Genomic DNA, 22554 nt, shown 5'->3' with positions numbered 1-22554 from the left:
TCCTAGAAGCACTGTAGAGACCCTACTATCTACTACATCTTCTATACCTGGAAAATGACAGCTTTTTTCCTTAACTGCAGGAGACAGAGACAGCTCAAAATTAGTCCCAGCATCTCTTCCTTCACACAACTGATCATCTTCAATCATGTCTCTATTAACAATGATAGATTTTCTTCTCCTCTTTCTCTTGCATTTTACTGGAGACTCCACATACCCCTCAGGGCTTGGCATGGTTAGGCCCCATCTCTTCATCACCTTGTGGATGCCGTCACACCGGTTACCATCCACTGAGGCATATGCACTGTGCTTTTTCCCCTTAGCATTGCACACGACACGCACGGGTTTGCCCGTTTTCCAGTCTTCAGCTTCGGCACCTTCTTTGTCATTGAAGGGGGCATTACCGTTCAGAACCAGGGCACAATTCACATTGGTGAGCTTCTGGTCACATGTCTGCAAAGCTGTGCGCTTGCTACCTCTGAGGTCACAACCTCCGCTCTCGGTGTAGGTGAAACTCATCTCAACATCAGCATCATCATCACCTCCAGCTAACACTTCGGACTTCGGACCCAAGTCCTGGCATGGACTTTCCACAATGGCAGCCTTAAAGGGGTATTCCCATCTGGGCATTTACATTTAATTAAATTCATTTGCCATATATAAACATTTCTTCAATTGGATGTTATTAAAAAAAATGTTCCTGTGTGAAGATAATTTCTCATAAATGTAGTTATTCTGTCCCTTAGAAACGAGATGGCTTCCTCGGATACGACCACGTCACACTCTGGCTGCAGTGGCCAGACTTGCGCTATAGAGTTCTGCCGGACCACCAGGATTCAGCGATCATTACCACAGGACGGCTGTGCGACATGTAGTAACTCCCGGACATTTTATATACAATAACCTTTTGTTTCTTTGTGCACTTAATCTATCAGACGTGGCCGTATCCGAGGAAGCTATCTCGTTTCTAAGGGACAACATGGTTACATTTATGAGAAATTATCTTCACACAGGAACATTTTTTTTAATAACATCCAATTGAAGAAATGTTTATATATGGCAGATTAATGAAACTGAATGTAAGTGCCCAGATTAGAATACCCCTTTAAGCTCTTCATGGCTTGCACTAGGTTCCTGGCTGACCTCTTCCTCGGTCAGTCCTTCATACGCCTTGCTGGCCAACACCTCAGTCTTCACCGAGTCTTTCCTGTGTAGGAATTTCGAGGGTTCTGTTGACATTATATCAGACACCGTCTCCTCACATCCACTGCAGTCATCACCCGGTATATCTTCAAGGCACTTCTCACCATCCAGACCATCTTCACTTTCGCTCTTCAGATGATCAGGCAGATCTACCGTTGGGTGCAGCTGTGCTGGAGTCTCTGTAGGGCCCATCTGGGTATTCCTCCACTTGCCCAGAGAATGCTGGCATGCACTATGACAGAGACGAGACGACAGAGCTTCCACACGTAGACAGCCACTCGGCTGGTCCCTTTGTTGTAGACTTGGCGCCACTTCAACCTTCTCCACAGGTTCAGCAGGCTGAGACAGCTCTTCACCTGTCTTCGGGGGGTAACCATTAACCCATTCTTCGGATTTTCCCAAGACTGTATTCAGACTACTGGTTATAAGCGATCCCACTTGGGTGGCCATCAGGGTTGAGACTACAGACTTAGTCACACCCACACCGCCTTGTACTGCACCAGCTTCCCAGCCCAATATATCGGACGTCGCACCTGTAACAGTGTCTCGGGCACCAGTCACTGTATTTGTCTTCAATACGGCTTTTCCAGTTGGCTGCTGAAGAAAAGCCAGGTTGGACTCCTGTTTCCCCAAACCTTTGCGAGCAAAGTCATTACTTGTGGCAACCGGTGGCTCCAGAATGCCTATGAGAGGCCTTGATCCAGTCACTGTAACGTCAGTCAAGGGCTTCTCCTCCTTCTCAGCAACATCACGATCACTGCGGATGCATGGGCGACCTTCCCTCACAGAGTTGTAGACTGCACTCACCACACTGAAGGCAGAACTACCAAAGGGCTGGTGCATCACATGTTCCACCACCTTCTGGGGATCTGGGGTCCCCTCATCCGTAGGTGTATGATTAAGAGTGGCGCTTCCACCCTGTTCACACACAATTTCAGTCAGTACATCAACCTCCTCAGAAGCCTCAGGTGTATCAGATGTCTGGTCTCCCCCTGACATTTCCTGAACACTGATGTGAGACTCCTCCACAGGTGACTGACACAGGCTATCCCCACCTCCTGCAGGTTCTGAGCGAGTAGCTGCTTCTCTAGGGCTCTGTTCACACTCACTGTTTGTGTAACTCTGGGCTGAAGGGAAACCACTAACAATCAGGATCTCATTATCTTCACCTGCCCTTGCTATGGCGGTATCCCTATCTGAACTGCCATTAGCTACATTACACATCTCAGGCTCGCTACCTGTGTCATTACAACTCACAACCTCTCGGGGCACCTCTGAGCTAACTCTCTCAGTATCTAGGGCTGCACCTAGTTCACACTCTGCATAATTCTGAACAGACATTGTAACGCTATCAGATGTTATCGGCATTGCAGAATTGTCACATGTTACAGGTAGTGTCATATAATCACAGTTAACACTATAATCACAGGTTAGAGGCAGATTATGCACAACATTACACTTTTCTGGTTTAACTTCAGAAATTAAGGCATCACAAATATTATCATCATCACATAGTCCATCAGACTTTATCAGTCTCAGTGGCAGAGTCTCCTTCTGTGGGATCAAGACCCCTTGGTCACAGTTCAGACTGCAACCTGTTGAGACTCCACCCACCATCACCTCAGGTCGCTGAGACTTCTCCAGATCGTTCTTTGGGGAGATTGGGACTGTACCCGATGTCAGAGGGGTCTCCCAGGAAAAGCAGCTATTCCCACTACTTGGAATACTTTCCCACAAGTCCCAGAAAAAAGGGAGGTTTTTCCCCAGGATGAACTCCACCTCCAGATCTGCACAAATCTCCAGCTTATGTGTCACAATCGCAATATCACTTTCAAAGTCAATCCAGACAGTCTTACCCTTCCCTGGCTGGTACTTCAGGAACAATAAGATGTCCGGTTTAACTCTGGAGACATCCTGAGAACAGTCCAGTTCCACCATCAGCGGGATTCCACCCACTATCATCTCACAGGTCTTGACTGGCAACTTCTCTGGTCTCCTGACCAGAGGACAATGAGGTGCACTGACCTCACATGGCACAGCCGCATGCTGTCGCCGTTGGTTGCCCCTAGCAACCACATCTTTGCGCTGCTGCATACACGCTGCAACACGTGGCCACTTGGCCGCAGGACATTCCGCCACACACCGGTTCATCCGTAGACATCTGCAAAGCTGCTCCCGTCGGTTGCCCCCGGCAACGGCACATAGCGACCTCTCCTCAGGAACTGCAGACCGATCACAGACATCTTGAACCATCGGCTGGGATCCGCTCGCCTTGGCAGTTGGGGTCTCCATAACCCAAATGGCTTCTGGCATTCCAAGTTCCTCCCACATCATCTGCCGCCAGCGTCTCTGGAACTCATCCATCGGACCCATGGTGATTACTCCCACAGCAAACAAGCAGTCTCTGTATATCTCTCACACCAAGACAAATTTTCCCGTGACCACAGCGCCTCCAGCAGCAGGAACAACAGTCTCTCACATGAGGGTTACTGGCCCTTTAAATCTCGCTGTGTGTGCTGATTTCCATGCCACAGCATACCGCCACCATATGTAGGAGATTAGCTCCGGGGATCGTCGTCTCCTAAGCAGACGACCAGCACACACAGGGAATTCACACAATGTGAGTAAGGTTAAAACTGGCCTCAGCCAGCTTTATTTGGCAGTACACAAACTCAAAACATAAAAATAATACCTAAGCCTCTCCGGCACTTACTACACATCGAGGTTCCCTACCTCACCAGGTGCTGGCCTACTGCCAGCCACCCCAAAAACACAGTAACAGTTCACTGCCACCGCTCCACAGGCCTTTGCCGTAGCCTGTCTCTTCCCCAGGGTGGAGCCCAGTGTGAAGTCTGCCCCATGTATTAGTGCAGCCCCTCCAGCTGAAAACTAATCAACTTAATTAGACAGACCCAACTTTTCCAGGTCTGTCTTCTACTCAGCTTTTCATAAGGCAAAATGCACATTTTATGCCCAAAAGCTTCTCTAGTGGCAGCCACCCTGCCACAATACACAACAGATGCATATATACACATATATACACAGCATATACACAGTAGATGCATATACACACATTTATACACAGTATATACATATTTAGGGCTCATTTACACGGCCGTCTGGGGGGACGTACATACGGCAATGGCGGGCCGGCAGGGGTAGGGTGCTGGTCCGCGCTGTACACCGCAAAAAGCATGCTCTATCTTCTTACGAGTGTGCGGCCATGCGCCGCTGTTTTCTATGGAGGGAGAAGGGATCACCTCCTCCTCCTATCCAGCACAGGGCGGTATACCATGGCGGGCAAACCGCGTGTGAGTGTACCCATACACAGTATATACACAGTAGATGCACATATACAGAGTATATACACAGTAGATGCACATATACAGAGTATATACGCAGTAGATGCACATATACAGAGTATATACACAGTAGATGCACATATACAGAGTATATACGCAGTAGATGCACATATACAGAGTATATACACAGTAGATGCACATATACAGAGTATATACGCAGTAGATGCACATATACAGAGTATATACACAGTAGATGCACATATACAGAGTATATACGCAGTAGATGCACATATACAGAGTATATACGCAGTAGATGCACATATACAGAGTATATACACAGTAGATGCACATATACAGAGTATATACACAGTAGATGCACATATACAGAGTATATACACAGTAGATGCACATATAAAGAGTATATACGCAGTAGATGCACATATACAGAGTATATACACAGTAGATGCACATATACAGAGTATATACGCAGTAGATGCACATATACAGAGTATATGCGCAGAAGATGCACATATACAGAGTATATACGCAGTAGAAGCACATATACAGAGTATATACGCAGTAGATGCACATATACAGAGTATATACGCAGTAGATGCACATATACAGAGTATATACGCAGTAGATGCACATATACAGAGTATATACGCAGTAGATGCACATATACAGAGTATATACGCAGTAGATGCACATATACAGAGTATATACGCAGTAGATGCACATATACAGAGTATATACGCAGTAGATGCACATATACAGAGTATATACGCAGTAGATGCACATATACAGAGTATATACGCAGTAGATGCACATATACACAGTAGATGCATATATGCGCAGTATATACACTGTACATACACATATACACTGTATATACACATATACACTGTATATACATATATACACTGTATATACACCTACATATTTACACACAAATACATATTTACACACAAATACATATTTATATACTTACATTTGCAGGTGACTGTTCGTAGCGTCAGACGGGTGTTCGAGCGGGGGGAGGGGGGGGGTCGCGGGCCGGACTGTTGCTTGTACTGGCGCGGAGGGGGGGGGGTCGCGGGCCGGACTGTTGCTTGTACGGGCGCAGGGGGGATGGGGGGTGCGGGCCGGACTTTTGCTTGTACGGGCGCGCGGAGGGGGGGGGGGGTTCGCGGGCCGGACTGTCACTTGTACTGGCGCGGGGGGGGGGGGGGCTCGGGGGGTTTGTGCGGCCATGACTTTTGCTTGTACGGGCGCACGGAGGGGGGGGGGTTCGCGGGCCGGACTGTCACTTGTACTGGCGCGCGCGGGGGGGGGGGTCGGGGGGTTGTGCGGGCATGACTTTTGCTTGTACGAGCGCGGGGGGCGGGTTGGTTCGCATGTTAGGAGGGGGCGTGTTCGGGTGGGTGGAGTGGCTGAGGGTGGGTGCTTCTTCGGGCGGGGGCGGCGGGAGTTGCTTGTTCGGCCGGGGGAGGGGAGCGGTGTTCAGCCAGGTGCTGCGGAGTTGCGGAGGGCGGGGGTGGCGCGCGTACTAGCGGGCTGCTTGGATGGCCGTGCGTGTGGGCGGGTGTGGAGGCGGTCAACTTTTCCGGGGGGGGGGGCGTGTGTCTCAGCGTTGCAGGGGAATAGGCGGAGGGCTGGCGTGGGGCGGTAAGCTTGAACATGCAAGCAGATGGGCGGGTGGGGAGGCTGTGACCTGTGCCGGGGGCGGGAAGGTGGCACTGGCAGTCTCCTGTGCCGGGGATGCGGCCGGGCTTCAGGGAGATGTTGGTTCAGGAGGGGAGGCGCAGGGTGTGGCATCTGGTGGGGGCCCCCTGGGGGGGCAAGATGGTGGGGGCCCCGGGGCTCGAGCCCCGGGAGCCCCGCCTATAATCCGGCCCTGAGAACCGGGGACTGTATACCATCTGGCCCCCGGTGATTTATCTACCTTAGTGCTTGCGAGGCGGCGCCGTACCTCTTCCTGGGTTAAATTGTTGACATTCCAAAGAGAATTTACATTATTCCTCATTGTGTCTTCCACCAGGGGATTTTCCTGGGTAAAGACAGTTGAGAAGGCGACATTCAGTAGATTGGCCCTTTCCTCATCTCCTTCCACCATGACCCCCATGTTATTCCTCAGAGGGCCCACACTCTCAGTTTTTAGTTTCTCATCATTTATATACTTGAAAATTAATTTGGGATTATTTTTGCTCTCCCTGGCAATATTTCTCTCAGTCTCTATTTTTGCGGCCTTTATCTGCTTTTTACAGGATTTATTTTTCTCTCTATAATCCTGTAATGGCTCATCGCTACCTTCATGTTTTAGCACCTTAAACGCCTTATATTTCTCGCTTATAGTTTTCCTTACAAAACTAGTTAGCCACATTGTTTTTTTCTTGTTCCTCTTATGCTTTTTCCCATAAGGTATGGGTTTCTCACAGGACTTTTTTAGAATATATGAGAAAAAGTCCCCTTTTTTTTGGGGGGGGGGGGCTTTTGTCTTTGAGAACATTGTCCCAGTCTATGCCTTTAAGGTCTTCCCTTAGTTGCTAAAAATTTGCACTCCTGAAGTTTAGATTGTTTGTTGCCCCTTCCCTAACACTCTTAGTAAAGTGTAATACAAAATCAATGATATTATGATCACTATTACCCAGGTTCCCCCCAACCGGTAGTTTTGATACCCTATCAGGTCTGTTGGTAAGGATAAGGTCCAGCAGTGCCCCCCTCTTTTTGGCTCCAGTTGCGACAGGTAATTGCCTTTTGTTGTTGACAAGAACCTGCTGCCTTTGAAGGACCTGCAGGTTTCTGCCCCCCAGTAAATATCTGGGTAATTGAAGTCCCCCATGATAAGTACTTCACCATGCTTTGAAGCCACATCCATTTCACTTATCAGTATTTCCTCTGCTGCCTCCATCATATTTGGAGCCTTATAACAAACCCCTAGTAATATTTTATTATTCTTGATCCCTCCCCTTATCTGCACCCATAGGGACTCCACATTTGCATTACTGATGTCATCTCGCAGGACAGGCTTGAGGCAAGAATTCACATATAAACAAACCCTCCCACTTTTTTATTTATACGATCCTTTCTAAAAAGACTATAACCATCTATATAGTAACAGCCCAGTCATAGCTACTGTCCAGCCATGTCTCGCTGATACCCACTATATCATATTTCCGCTCCAACATCAAGAGTTCCAGTTCCTCCATTTTGTTTGTGAGGCTTCTGGCATTTGTGTACATACACTTTATATGGTTTTCCATATCCCTATTCTTTTTGTTCTTATTCCCCAATCTCATTCCAGCCTCCCTTCCTCCCCCATGGACTATGACTCTTCCCAGCTCTCTATCTACACTGTCTATTTGCCCTGCACAAGTGTAGTTGCCCTCCCCCCAGGTCTCTGGTTTAAACACTCCTCCAACCTTCTAGCCATTTTTTCCCCATTGAGGTGCAGCCCATCCCTACTGTAGAGCCTGTAGCCGACAGAAAAGTCAATCCAGTTCTCCATGAACCCAAAGCCCTCCTTCCTACACCAACTTTTGAGTCACTTATTTACCTCCCGCTGCCTTTCTGGTGTGGCACGTGGTACAGGTAGTATTTAGGAGAAAACTACCTTTGAGGTCCTTGCCTTGAGCTTATGGCCTAAATCCCTGAAATCATTTTTAAGGACCTTCCACCTACCTCTTACTTTGTCATTAGTGCCAATGTGGACCATGTCCGCTGGTTCCTCACCAGCCCCTCACAGTAATCTGTCAACCCGATCCGCAACATGCCGAACCCGAGCACCCGGAAAACAACACACTGTTAAGAAAAAGAACCAGAGGAACTCCAGGCTCCATTAAAACCTTTGAAGGTCAGAGCACATGAGGCTCATTCATATTATGTTTTGGTAAAAAAAACACACAGAATAAGCAGCTAAAATAAGAGCAAATCTCACCAGTATGTCAGTGTACTTGGTTTACAATCCTTAACGCCCAGACGGGCAGGAGTTTATTTTATGTTTTGTTTCTGCGCATTTAGAGTGAATACAACCTTGGAGTCTGTGTCATTGCCAACCACCCAGCAACCCCAAATACTGACTATCCCCCACCGCGGCATAGCCTTTCTTCGGAGCCGAGACCCAGAATACCAGAGTGGTTGGTTTATGTGGCCTTGGACATGCTATGGTAACGGTGCTTGGTATTGGGACCGGAGGACGGGCCTTCAGCCTGGAAGGTCTGCAGCGGGTGGTGTGTGCAAGAAACATGGAAGGAGAGGCTGATACAATGGTTTCTCCCTGGGGCAACCCCTGAGGTGGATGTAGGAGTCCCTGGGTGATGAAGGATGGGGCGCCCGTGATGGTGAAGCAGCCTGATCCAGGGATCACACAGAGGCACGTTGTACAAATCAACTTACAGTTCTTCATTAACCTTCAAACAGCAACGGCCAAACAGTAGCAGCTGATTTAGCAACCTGGAAGGTTGATGGAGATGGCAAGAAGGATTGCATGCAGCCTGGTAGTAATTTCAGGCTGGGCTGGTAAAGATAGAACCGAGTCAAGAAATTGGACCTCTGATTTTGGGGCTTAAGTCTCCTGACTTGCCCTGGGTGCTAGGCAGTGGCCTGATGCACCTGTGGTTCCTGAATGGCAGCTCTGCAGGGGCTGCACAATGGTCCTGCTTCTCGCTCTGCTGACTAGAATGCAAGACAACCCATGAGGTCTGCTTCTCTCCTGCGACCACCTGCTCCCGCCCACCAGGGGACTTTATAGTCCCTTGCTCAGGTGGTAGCACTGTCCGACCAGCTTCCAGCTTACTTTACAATATTACAAGGAATCTCATTGGACAATAACATTTGGCATGCTTAACTCTTGCCTTACCAGGCAGTTTCTTCAAGCTGTGTGTTTATTACTGGGGGGGGGGGGGGGGGCTATATATATATGTATTACTAGCAACATTTTCATTATTGAAAAAAATGTTGGCGCCTTCACCACCCTTAATTATCCACTGGCCCTGATTATACAGTTTGGGTGGGACACATAGAAGGGAGCATTATTCCACAGGAACAAATTTCTTCTTGTTTAGTATGTCGGCTATGTATGTGGTTTAAATAATGATGTTTACATTAGATGTTTCTCTTTTATATGTTGGTATCTAGTTTGTGCTTTATTTATACAACTGCTGTGCAGACCCTAATTATGTGGGGTATTATACTATTTAGGGGTGGGGGCAGTGAGATGGGTATAAGACTATATTCACACGAACGCATGGGGGACGTATATACGGCCGATATACGTCCCCCATACATCGCAATGGACTCACATCGCCCAACAGGAGTGCTACGGCACCGTACCGCTCCGTACCCTGTAGAAAGATAGGACATGTCCTATCTTTTTCTGGAATACAGCGCCATGCGCCATATATTCCTGTGGAGATTTATTTTATCTGGTGTGTAAATTGGCCTAGTTTCTAAGTAGGTGTTTGCAGGGCCGATTCTAGTATATTTGCTGCATGAGGCGAATATTAAAATGTAGCCCCCACGCTCCCTGTTAAGTAAATCCTTAAACTTTACTAACATTTAACAACCCCACAGGCAGCTCCCTGACACTGTGTGACTACTACAGGTTCTGGGAGTCATTAGTGGCATCTAGTACCTTATAGATGACAATCTCTTCCATCAGGAGGACTTTATTCCGGGTTCTCCAATCCATGACGCATCACGGCTGAATTCACGGCCGGATATCTTCAGCTCTGTGCAGCATCTCCACCCGGTGTCCCTAAAAATACCAAAGTCACTTACTGTATAAAGTCTCCTGGATAACAACACTGTGCTCCTAAATAATATATACCCCTCACAACACAACTGACCACACGCTCCACACATATAAAACATCCCTTCATTATATATATATTCTACTGGAATTATAGCATGCTAAGCACCAATCAATATACAACAGCCCCAATTTATTAATACAGACCCCCAATATTTGGTTTACATGATGCAAAGTAATCTGTATACTATAACTAATAAATATATAGCACCCCCTAATGAATATATATATATATATATATATATATATATATATACAATAAATTTATTTTTATAAAGCCCTGTTCTCATATATTTAAAGGCCTCGTTATTCACCACCCAATTAAATTATATTCAGCTCCCATATACAGATCCCCTACAGCTTAAATAAAATCTTGCCCCACATATACAGTCCCCTCCCAGCTTAGTAATATACTGTATCCCGATATACATCCCCCCAGCTTAGTGATATAGTGATATATAATATATAGCACCCCCCCCCCCCAGTATAAAATAATTATGGCCCCATATAATATATACAGCATCCCCCTGGTATAAAGTAATTATAGCCCCAAATAATATCTATAGCACCCCCCCCTGTATAAAATAATTATAGCCCCAAATCCCCAATTATAATATACAGAAACCCCCCTAGTATAAAATAATTATGGCCCCATATAATATATACAGCACCCCCCTTGTATAAAATAATTATAGCCCCAAATAATATCTATAGCATCCCCCCAGTATTAAAACAATCATAGCCCCAAATAATATATATAGCATCCCCCCAGTATAAAATAATTACGGTATAGCCCCAAATAATATATATATATATAGCTTCCCCCCCCCCCCAGTATAAAATAATTACGGTATAGCCCCAAATAATATATATATAGCATCCCTCCCCCAGTATAAAATAATTATAGCCCCAAATAAAATACATAGCATTCCACCACCAAGCCCCCCCCCCAGTATAAAATAATTCTGGCCCCATATGATATATATAGCCCCCCCCCTAGTATAAAATAATTATGGCCCCAAATAATATATATTGCATCCCCCCCCTAGTATAAAATAATTCTGGCCCCATATGATATATATAGCGTCCCCCCCCCCCAGTATTAAATGTTTTCTAGCCCCATATAATTTTTACAGTACCCCCCCCTCCCAGTATAACATGAAACCTCCCCACACACTTATTAGCCACATTTAATTAATTAAAGTGCATTGAAAATAATAAAATATATACTCACCTGCAGGCAGCTGCTCCCTCGGCGTGCGGGTCCCGTCTTCACACGGCTCTCCTTTGAGCCGCGGCTCCGCACAGTGACACAGGCGGCGTGACGTCATGACACTTGTGTCACTGCTTAGAACGGAGCGACGCAGCAGCCGGCAAGTCGCTGCGTCGCTCCACATATAAATCGCGGCTGTGTCTTAAAGAGATTTATTTAGCTGGTGGGCGATTCGGGCGTTAATTTCGCCGCCCTTTACAGGGACCCGCATTCTGCCGCCTGAGGCGAGATTTTCAACTCGCCTCATGGCAGATGCGGCCCTGGGTGTTTGTATTGTGTGGGGATACTAGAGCTAACGGTGTGGCTTGGGCAGAAAAAAGTCTTATCTGGCAGATATGCCTTAGTCCTGGAGCAGTGAGGGATGTCAGCTGTGTACGTATGCAGAGGGCAGCATGCTGAGAACAGGAAAGGCTGCAACTATAAAAGGACACAGATACGTATACATGCAGAGACATGTCTAATATAAGAGATTTATTTTTTATTTTTAATTGAAAAACAATCTTTCATTTCTTCTAGTTCTGTTCTGAATACTGTACATTAAGCAGGTATAACCAAAGCTGGAAGGTTCTGTAAACTGTCCCTTTTTTACTAAGTTTTTTTCCAAACTGCTGACTATAGCATTTAGTGTCAATTATTTATCATAGTGTCTTTCCCAATTCCTTTGTGAGTACTTCTAGCTGGTGCTGGGAGCCAATGCTTTCATTAATCCGCCTTTGAACTGGATCACTTTGTTCTGTACATGAGTGCTTGTTTAATGGTTTCACAGTATAAAAGGCAATGGAAATGAGATGTAAAAACAACGTGTGTTATTCATCCATATATAGTCAGATTTGAGATCTGCCTGTGTAGTCCTAAAGAAAAAAGCTGTATTTTACCAAGAAGCAAAAGAAAAAAACACCAGGCGATGCAAGGGTCTGTTGGAGGGAACAAAGGAAAACTATACACACCTTTAAAGGGAACCTGTCACTAGAGCAGTGTTTTTAGGCTCCCCATGACCCTACAGCCAGCATATCCTCAAACATTTTTATCAGATTTCTGCCTTTTTTTTATTCAAGAAATAACTTTAAACATAAAAATTTACATGGTGTGTTCATCCTGGTTCTCTGTATCTATGCCCCCTAAACAAACTGCTCGTCCTCCAGGAATTTTAATTGAAAAAACCCTCCCTCCTTCCTATCGCTATCCTTGCCTCTGCCTGCAACATTTTATTGACTGCGCAAGCACAAGGTCGGCACCTGATTGCGGACATGCCCAGATAGAATGTAGACCGCCGGTGCATTTCCATTGTTATCTGCGCTTGCCCTACCTTTAGGTTATCGTTACTAGGCAGTGAATGGGCACGTGACTTGCTTGTGCAGCACGGTGGCTTAGTGGTTAGCTTTACAGTCTTGCAGCGCTGGGGACCTGGGCTCAAGTCCCAGGGTCAACATCTGCAAAGAATTTGTATGTTCTCTCTTTGCGTGGGTTTTAAGGGTGTATGAAGAGGGCTCACAGGCTGAGCCCTCTTCATACAGAGATGGGCTTTGCTGCATATTGCATCAAAGACCCATCCCCAACACCCGCAATCAGTGCTTGCACCGATCGAGGGTGTTAACCTCTTGTCTGTCGCCGGCAAAGACAACGGCGGCACTTAAAACATGGCGGGGGCGCCACCATCTTTATTGAGATTGACGCACCCCTGAACATCATCGGGGGAGGGGGGAGCGATTGGTTGCCATGCCAGCCTCGGGTCTTTGTCATACCCGAGGCTGCATAGTTTCTGAAGATTGAAACTTCGGAATGAAGTTTCTAATGAATTCTATGCAAAAACGCCATATACTGCAATACAGCAGAATTGCAGTATATGGTAGGAATGATCAGGCCATCTAGGGTTAAACTTTTTTTTTTTTTTTTGTACACATTCATTTAAACGCAATAAAACCTATATAATTTGGAAACACCGTGATCGTACCGAACCAAAGAATAAAGCAGAGATGTTATTTAGAGCACACAGTGAAAGTCGTAAAAAATTAGCCCACGAGAATGTGATTTTTAAATTTTTTTTAATATTTGGATTTTTTTTCCCGCTTCCCAGTACACGGCATGGAATAATAGATAACATCACAGAAAAGTAAAATTTGTTACGCACAAAATAAGCCCTCACACATCTCTGTACAAATTTTGATGGGATATGAGCTTTTTACTTTGTGCATTATATATATTTCCACACATTTGTGGATTCCAAATATGGCGTGGCTTTTATTTTAGCATTTTTGGGAGTGTAAATTTTGTTGCTGTTGTGTATTGTGGTATATATAAATCAACTCAATTTGACTTTTACATCCCTATCTGTGCATAAAGCTCCACTTTTATGTGTTTTATGTACAAATGTATATTTTCTTACATTTTTTAAAATTAGTGTTTGTCACAAGTTGCATGATGGTTAATCAAGTCAAATGCTATCACTACATTGTCTGCTTTCCAAAAATAAATGGGTTTTAGGGGTACATTTACTTTTTAATCTGAAAGTATATTGATGAATTGTATATACAATCGTTTATACAAACAATAACATGATTTTGTGTAAACTGGACGACCCTTTTATTGAAGATGTCACGGCCCATTTTACATTGTACTTAAACTGGAGCTGATTTTCTCTTGTATAATGTTTTGTGGTCACACAAACAGTAGACATTGGGGCAGATTTACTTACCCGGTCCATTCGCGATCCAGCGGCGCGTTCTCTGCGCTGGATTCGGGTCTGGCCGAGATTTATTAAGGCAGTTCCTCAGCCATCCACCAGGTGACGCTACTGCGCTGAAAAGCATCGGAACGCGCTGGAGTTCACCGGCTCGGGCTGAGTGAAGGTAAGTGCAAGCTCCGCTACAGATTTTTTGTTTTAAATGCGGCGGGTTTTCCGAATCCGTCGGGTTTTCGCTCGGCCACGCCCCCCTATTTCCGCCGCATGCATGCCAGCGCCGATGCGCCACAATCCGATCGCGTGCGCCAAAATCCCGGGGCAATTCAGGGGAAATCGGCGCAAATCGGCAATATTCGGGTAACACGTCGGGAAAACGCCCTTAGTAAATGACCCCCAATCTATTAGGTAACGTTCACACCAATTTCACACCACTGTATTTATCAGTTCAGCAAAAGTGTCTGAAAAGTACCTTAATCTGTGCTCATCGTAATATGACCAAATTTTGATGTTGGACCAATCCATACTTCACAAAGAACTGCTGTGTTCCTTAAGAAATATATTTACTCAGAAGATTGGTGATGTGTTCAATTCTAATTTCATATTCTGTGTAAAGATACATAGAAAGATGTAAAGGGCAAGGCAAATGGCACTGTGCAATGTCCATGTATACAGACAAAGAGCACATACTGAAACGACATCCAACATATAGGGGACGTGTTAAAAAAAACTTAAAAAAAAAAAAAACTTGTGGTGTGGAGTTTTTCATCTGATTCTGGGTATTTTTGAGCTGTTGATTCTGAAAATACCTTCCATTTCTCTACAGCAGCTCTAGTTTGAGATGTTGAGCGTTTCCGAAATAAGAAATAAGTACAATGTAAGAACCATACCATGGCGGATACATATGATGGCTGATTACAGTTGGTGCGTCCCATGTGAATTCCAAGAACACCTCATTGCAAGAAATCACAGAAACCAGGTTTCAGCAACCTATTGAATAGTCTCTACAGTCTACAGCCACAAAATATGACATTCATTTTCTAAATTTCCTTAGCACACTTTATTAATTACCGTAGTTGACATTAATATCCAAAATTTCATTAGTACAGTTTTGAGTGACAAGTAGTTTGAGCAGCGAATCGCAATGCAAGATCTCCAAAAGTAGAACTCTACTATTAGAACTTTACTAGGGTGAAGCAGGTATCATTTCCAGGACCATGGCTCTAAATATACTTAAAAACAGTTCCAACTTTTAAGGCACCCAAATGAGTGTTCCCTAGTGTATTTTTCTATATTATTAGTGCAAGAAGCTGCTTAAACTGTCTAGGATTGAGCTCTGCAGTCATGACTACAATTCGACCTTGACTCCTTGGCTCTGTAGAAGGACTAAAGAAGACTTGATAAAAGTCTGCCTTATTACCAAAAGCTGTTCACATAGTAGTCATAACCATAATGATTTGTTAATTGCACAGAATACAGAAGGCATGAAGATGATGAAACAAAACTACAGTCATTCTTTCACAGCTCTATGCCCAGAGGGAAAAAGCTAATGACATCTCTCATGCGCAATACAATAAACTGCAGTTTCCCCAACTGATTTAAAGTTGATAATCATAACATTTCAATTATTATAGACCCTGTACCCATACAGCCAGATGGCTACCAGTGGAAGAGGTTTGGCAGTGCATGAACGCATTACTAATATATAATATTTATGCACCAGAAGGTTTAAATTATATGCTCTGCAGTCACAATATAATTATGTAGAATCCACTACGGTGACTACAATGGACGACAGTGAAATCATGCTTAAATAAAATGTTACAAATGCAGCCATATACTGCAACATACAGACTCTTTCCATTGGTATTTTATAATTGTTTTAGCATATTCAACATAAAATGTATGGATTCCATAAAGGGATATTACAAGATATTTTAAATTACTCACCTATCCTTTGGATATCCACCCAGCACCACCGTTGGGACCCCCATCTCTCATGCACTTACAGAAAAGCATAGCTTGGTCTGCTATATTAATCCAGCCATCTTGAAAAATCACTAACCCAGTATTAATGGATATGAAAAAGTTTGCATTAAAACATGAATTAAAAAATAGAGGGGATTCCCATATTTTAATGGATCTTTCACCTGCATAATTATGTCTGATGGAAAACCGCTGCATTTTTTTTTTCTAACCAGTTGAAAAGCAATGAAAAAATACATTAAATATCACCAGAACATTTATGACCAATTCCCCTGGAAATAGGAAAAAACAGACAAATGCCTGCTACTTCATTTATGATGCTGTGCTGATATATTAGTTGAATAATAGTGCTGTGATACACACACCTATGTGTGTATTGTTTAGAAAATAAATATGGCTTGAAATTAGTTATGAGTGGATCCATTATAATTTGGGTTCAGCCAAACCCAAATTTTAAAAATGTTGGTAACCAATAATTTAAATGCCACTGGCAAAGTCTCCAGAGGAATTTTAACAACTGCAGCCAGTGCTGACATGCCGGCACCAGCACTGGTCATACCTGGGCAATTGCCGGGGCACAGGGCTCCTGTGGGGCCCACATAAGGCTGTAAATAAGGAATCTATCTATTTTTATATAAAATGATCATGAGGGGGCTGTTCGGTATGATAAACTATTTTAGGGAACAGGAGACTGTTTTAGTTTCTGAAATTTAAACATGTGAGTTTAATGCAAAGGGACCCACTGAGGCTCTGTCGCCCAGGGGCCTACTGAAACCTGAGCCGACCCTGCAGGCATTGCCACTTTGGGGAGGGTCGTTGCTTCCGATGAGGTTAGTACCAGCGCACAGCCGCAGGCATTTTAATGTTGCAGAGAATTATGAACACCATTTAAAGAGTTAAAGGGTGTAACTGTGGGGGGAAGTTGAGCCAAACCTGGTCCCCAACTTCTAATGAAGTTGAGGGTCGGGTTTGGTGCGAACATGACTCAATGTAGGAAAATGGAATTAGAATTAGGTGTCCACCGCTATTGCAAAAGGTTTAATGTCATAGTGACACTTTTTCTTTTAAGGTCTCCAGGCACTTTTTATGAATACTTACTTACTTACCCATTTTCTATGTGGTAATCTTGTAGAACATACTGGGGCAGATTTATCAAGCAGTCTGAAAGTCAGAATATTTCCAGTTGCCCATGGCAACCAATCACAGCTCAGCTTTCATTTCACCAGTGCTCATGAATATTTTAAAGGGGAGCTGTGATTGGTTGCCATGGGCAACTGGAAATATTCTGACTTTCAGACTGCTTGATAAATCTGCCCCACTGTGTCATTAAATGGAGTCTATGTCAGTTAAGCATCTGTAAGACACAGATGCCATTGATAGGCACAGATAGTGGTGTCTGAACACCTTGTACACACTGTAGGCCGACAGGGTGACAGGGTGGCACAGAAGCCATGGACCCAGCAGAATAGCATGGAGAAGGGGGAACGCTAGGACTGGAGACAGGGGCGGCTCCAGGTTCTAGTAGGCCCCTGGGCGCCAGTGCCTCAGTGGGCCCCTTTACTATGCCTCCCAAATTCGAGTTAGAGAAAGTGACCCATGGCCCACTTTTGCCCCCTCCTGTTGCCCCACCATACATTTTTTATGTTACCATACGTGTTTGGCTGCTTTTAAAGCCATTATCTTCATTGATGGAAGCGTAAGCTAATGTGTTTACATTTTCACACCTGCTTACATTTCTAGCAATGAAAGAAAACTCTTTCTAAGCAGCCAAACACATGAAAACACATGCGGTGTTATGCATACGTACAAACGTGTGCAGAAAACACTGTGGGCCACATTTATCAAAAGTAGTGCAATAAGTGCAGTTTGCCTGTGGAGTGTGCAGGATGCGGCACATTACAGAATACTGCCGCACGGTTTTCACTAATCTGGTACCTCCTGCACTTTTTGGGAAGGGTCACCAACCTTTTTTTTGTGCACTGTTAAAATAGTGTGCAACGCAATCCTGTCGAGTTGCAGTAATAAATGTGGACCGAACGCCCCTTTATGTGCAGAATTTTGTGGTGCGGCGGCTACAGAGCAGCTGCCACACACAACTGGTGCAGACACTTTATAAATACAAGTGCAAGCATTTTAGACAATCAGACAGAAAACTGGCGCAAGAGCTTTAATAAATGTGGCCCATGTGTGAACGCATCTTCAGGGTTATTGTTTTAAAGGAGGGAGGGAGTCAACAGGAAGGGAGACATTGGAAAAGAGGTAGATCAGGTGGCACAGGGGGAAAATAGCAGGGGGCAGAAAGTGGGCAATAATTTACAATGTAGGAGGGAGAAAATGAATGGCAGACATCAGCAGGTGTAATGATACAAACCCTTTTAGACTACTATGCATAGATGGACTATAAAAGTAAGAGTTAGGCAGTGGCATGAGAACCTGACTGTCAGGGGCAAGACAGCAAAGGGTTAACTGAAAAGACAGTGGCCTGACTCCTACCATGCTGTACTCCAGAGCCTCCTCACACAGGGTCAGGGGGTCACCATACATCGCTGCAGACAAAGGTGACAAGTTCAGCACATGCTGCCGCTGTCAGCGTCCAGCCTGTCTTCCTCCAGCAACTGCTTGTACAGCGGCCGGACGACCCCTGAACAGCGCTGGTGGGTGGGAGGTTTTCACAGCCCCTACAGGAACCCGGGCAAACGCTGCACAGGCACTGATGATGCAGAGAGTGACTGCTCTCTGCATCATTATTATATCATCGGGGAACACCTACCCTGCCTCCAGTGGGCCCTGCCAGCTCCAGTGGGCCCCGGCACTTGCCCAGGTATGCCGGGTGCTGACGCCGGCCCTGACTGGAGACTAGTAGAGGCTGACATCACATATATTAGGGAGGACTGTATGACATCATAAACTGGTCTGCACTGCGCCACTCTATCAATTCAATCTGTCTTAAAGACGCAGATGCAATAGATTTTTTTCTAATAGCCCGGCCCTGCCAGCATTTGGCAAGTCTGTGCTTCTAGTAATCTACCACCTTCCTCAGGCATACCTCCCAACCGTCCCGTTTTGGGCGGGACAGTCCCGTTTTTTAACCCTTGTCCCGCCTGCACGGACCGTTAAGTGAAAGTCCCGGTTTTTTTGCGGTTTCACGGATTTTTCCGTTTTGTCCCGCCCCCGAGTCCCGCCCCCCCCCCGAGTCCCGCCCCCGAGTCCCGCCCCCGTCCTGCTCAGGATACAGAGAAGCCAGGGGGCGGGGTACAGCGTCCTCCTCCTCTCCAGCTCCCGGGCTGTCTGCTGCAGAGCCGGCACCTCCCCCATCCCCTCCCCTGGGAGGCAGAGCCCTCCCTGTCCTCAGGCTGCCACTTGCAGGCACATGGATGGATGGATGGATGGAGCAGTGCAGAGTGTCATGTTCTCTGCACTGCCCCTGCACAGCAGCCCCAGGGGATCATCCTCCGTGCAGGCAGGAACTCTCCAGCACTGCTACATCAATGGCTCCCTGCCCCCACCTCCTCCTGCTCCTCACTGAAGTTCGTCTGATGAAGCAGAGCCGAGTGTGTGCAGCTGCTGCAGTGTGATAACAGGTACTCTACAGTGACTGCAGGCAGCAGCTAAAGGGTTAAACACTTTCCTCCATAGACCCCCTGCCCCCATCCCTAACCCCCCCAGTGCCCTTCTATTCTGCTTTTATTGTACCATATACTTAATCCCTTAACCCCTTAAGGACGCAGGGTTTTTCTCTCATTTCTCGCTCTCCAACTTCAAAAATCCATAACTTTTTCATTTTTCCGTGTACAGAGCTGTGTGAGGGCTTATTTTGTGCGTAACAAATTTTACTTTCCCGTAATGTTATTTATTTTAACATGCCGTGTACTGCGAAGCTGCAAAAAATTCCAAATGTGGAAAAAATTTTTTAAAAAACCGCACATGTCACGTTCTTGTGGGCTCAGTTTTTTCGACTTTGACTGTGCACTCAAAATAACACCTCAGCTTTATTCTTTGGTTTGGTGCGATCGCGGTGATACCGGATTTATAGGTTTTATTGTGTTTTAATACATTTTCAAAAATTAAACGCATGTGTGCAAAAAAAAAAAAAAAAAAATTTTTGCCATCTTCTGACGCTAATAACTTTTTCATATTTCGGTGCACGGAGCTGGGGGTGGGGTCATTTTTGGCGAAATGAGCCGACGTTTTCATTGCTACCATTTTGAGGTCTGTGCGACATTTTGATCATTTTTAATTTCATTTTTTATGTGATGTAAAAAGGTGTAAAAGTCGCATTTCGGACATTTGGGCGCCATTTCCCGCCTCGGAGGTCACCGCCGCCCGTAACCGTTTTTATATTTTGATAGATCGGGCATTTTGGGACGCGGCGATACCTAATATGTCTGTGATCTTTACTGTTTATTATGTTTTATATCCGTTCTAGGGAAAGGGAGGTGATTAGAATTTTTAATATTTTATAAATTTTTTTTATTTTTAAAACCTGTTTTTTCTTTTTTTTCCACTATTTCTTAGACCATCTACGGTACATTAACCCTAGATGGTCAGATCGCTCCTACCATATACTGCAATACTTCTGGCTCATTGTAACGAATCTGCAGAAGCCATGTAGCCTCGTGTCAAAAGAAGACCCGAGGCTACCACGGCAAACGATCGCCGCCCCCGATGACGTTCGGGGGCACAGCGATCGTAAAAAAGACTTTGCCGGCGACAATGACCGACTGCGGTTATTAGCGGTGGGGGTTTTCTGCAACATGCAAAACCCCCCACCTTGTATGAAGAAGACTCAGCCCGTGAGCCCTCTTCATACACTCCTTATACTCTCTGCGTCGTAGAGCTACGGCGCAGAGCGTTAAGGGGTTAAAGGGGTTTTCCCACAAATACAAGTTAGGCCCTATCCATAGGACAGGGCTTAACCTGCTGATGTGTGGGGGTTTCAGTGATGTGACCCCCATAGATCATGAAAACAAGGGGTCTGTTGGGGTCCACATAAGGTCCATGTCATCGCTCTATGACGGTAATGGAGCAGAATGGTCATACACGGCCGCCTGCTCCATTACTCTGACGGAACAATTTTTGCGTTTCCATATTTCACTCCCCACTTTCAAAAATCAATAACTTTTTTATTTTTCCACGTACAGAGCTGTGTGCGGCCTGTTTCTGCGTAACAAATTATACTTCCTAGTGACAGTATTAAATATTCCAGGCCCTGTACTGGGAAGCGGGAAGGAAAATATCAAATGTGTTTTTTATGGCTTTCACTGCGCGCTCAATAGGACTCCTCCCCTTTACTGCGCTCCATAGGACCCCTCCCCTTTACTGCGCTCCATAGGACCCCTCCCCTTTACTGCGCTCCATAGGACCCCTCCCCTTTATTGCGCTCCATAGGACCCCTCCCCTTTACTGCGCTCCATAGGACCCCTCCCCTTTACTGCGCTCCATAGGACCCCTCCCCTTTACTGCGCTCCATAGGACCCCTCCCCTTTACTGCGCTCCATAGGACCCCTCCCCTTTACTGCGACAACGAGCATGTCCCCCCCCTAGACAACGAGGATTTCCCCCCCTAGACAACGAGCATTTCCCCCTGCTAGACAACGAGCATGTCTCCCCCTGACCCCTAGACAACGAGCATGTCCCCCCCCAAGACAACGAGCATGCCCCCCCCCCTAGACAACGAGCATGTCCCCCCCCCCCAGACAACAAGCATTCCCCCCCCTAGACAACGAGCATGTCTCCCCCCGACTCCTAGACAACGAGCATGTCCCCCCCCTAGACAACTAGCATTCCCCCCCCCCCTAGACAACGAGCATGTCTACCCCTGACCCCTAGACAACGAGCATGTCCTCCCCTGTGGCTGCGTGCCCTTTTTTGTGTGTTTGTGTTATTTTTGTCTTCCAGGACCGTGCCTGCTGTGGACTGCTTCGGATTCGAAGGATTACGTCTATGACCGACATTTCTAACAAATAAAATGGTCAACGAGGGTGTGTCTGCGTCTTTTGTTCAATAAAATTTTCTGAAAACGGTGTGATTATTTATTTTTTTGCGACACTCTTCATAGTTTGCCGTAGTAGTGGTGCCGGCTAGGTGACGGTGCTCATTACTAAGGGCTGGCCTTAGTGTTTGCCTTAATTTTTTTGGCAAATTTACACTAACGCCCATACCATTACCCCGGTACCCACCGCCACCAGGGGTGCCGGGAAGAGCCGGGTACAAACCAGTACCTGACCGTCTATAGATGGTCAGGTGTTGGGGCGGCTGCAGGCTGTTATTGTTGCGCTGGGATAGCCCCCTAACAGTGGCCTATCCC

Source organism: Engystomops pustulosus, chromosome 3, assembly GCF_040894005.1.
Source record: "Engystomops pustulosus chromosome 3, aEngPut4.maternal, whole genome shotgun sequence".
Classification (NCBI taxonomy): Eukaryota; Metazoa; Chordata; class Amphibia; order Anura; family Leptodactylidae; genus Engystomops; species Engystomops pustulosus.
This window is presented reverse-complemented; position numbering follows the sequence as displayed.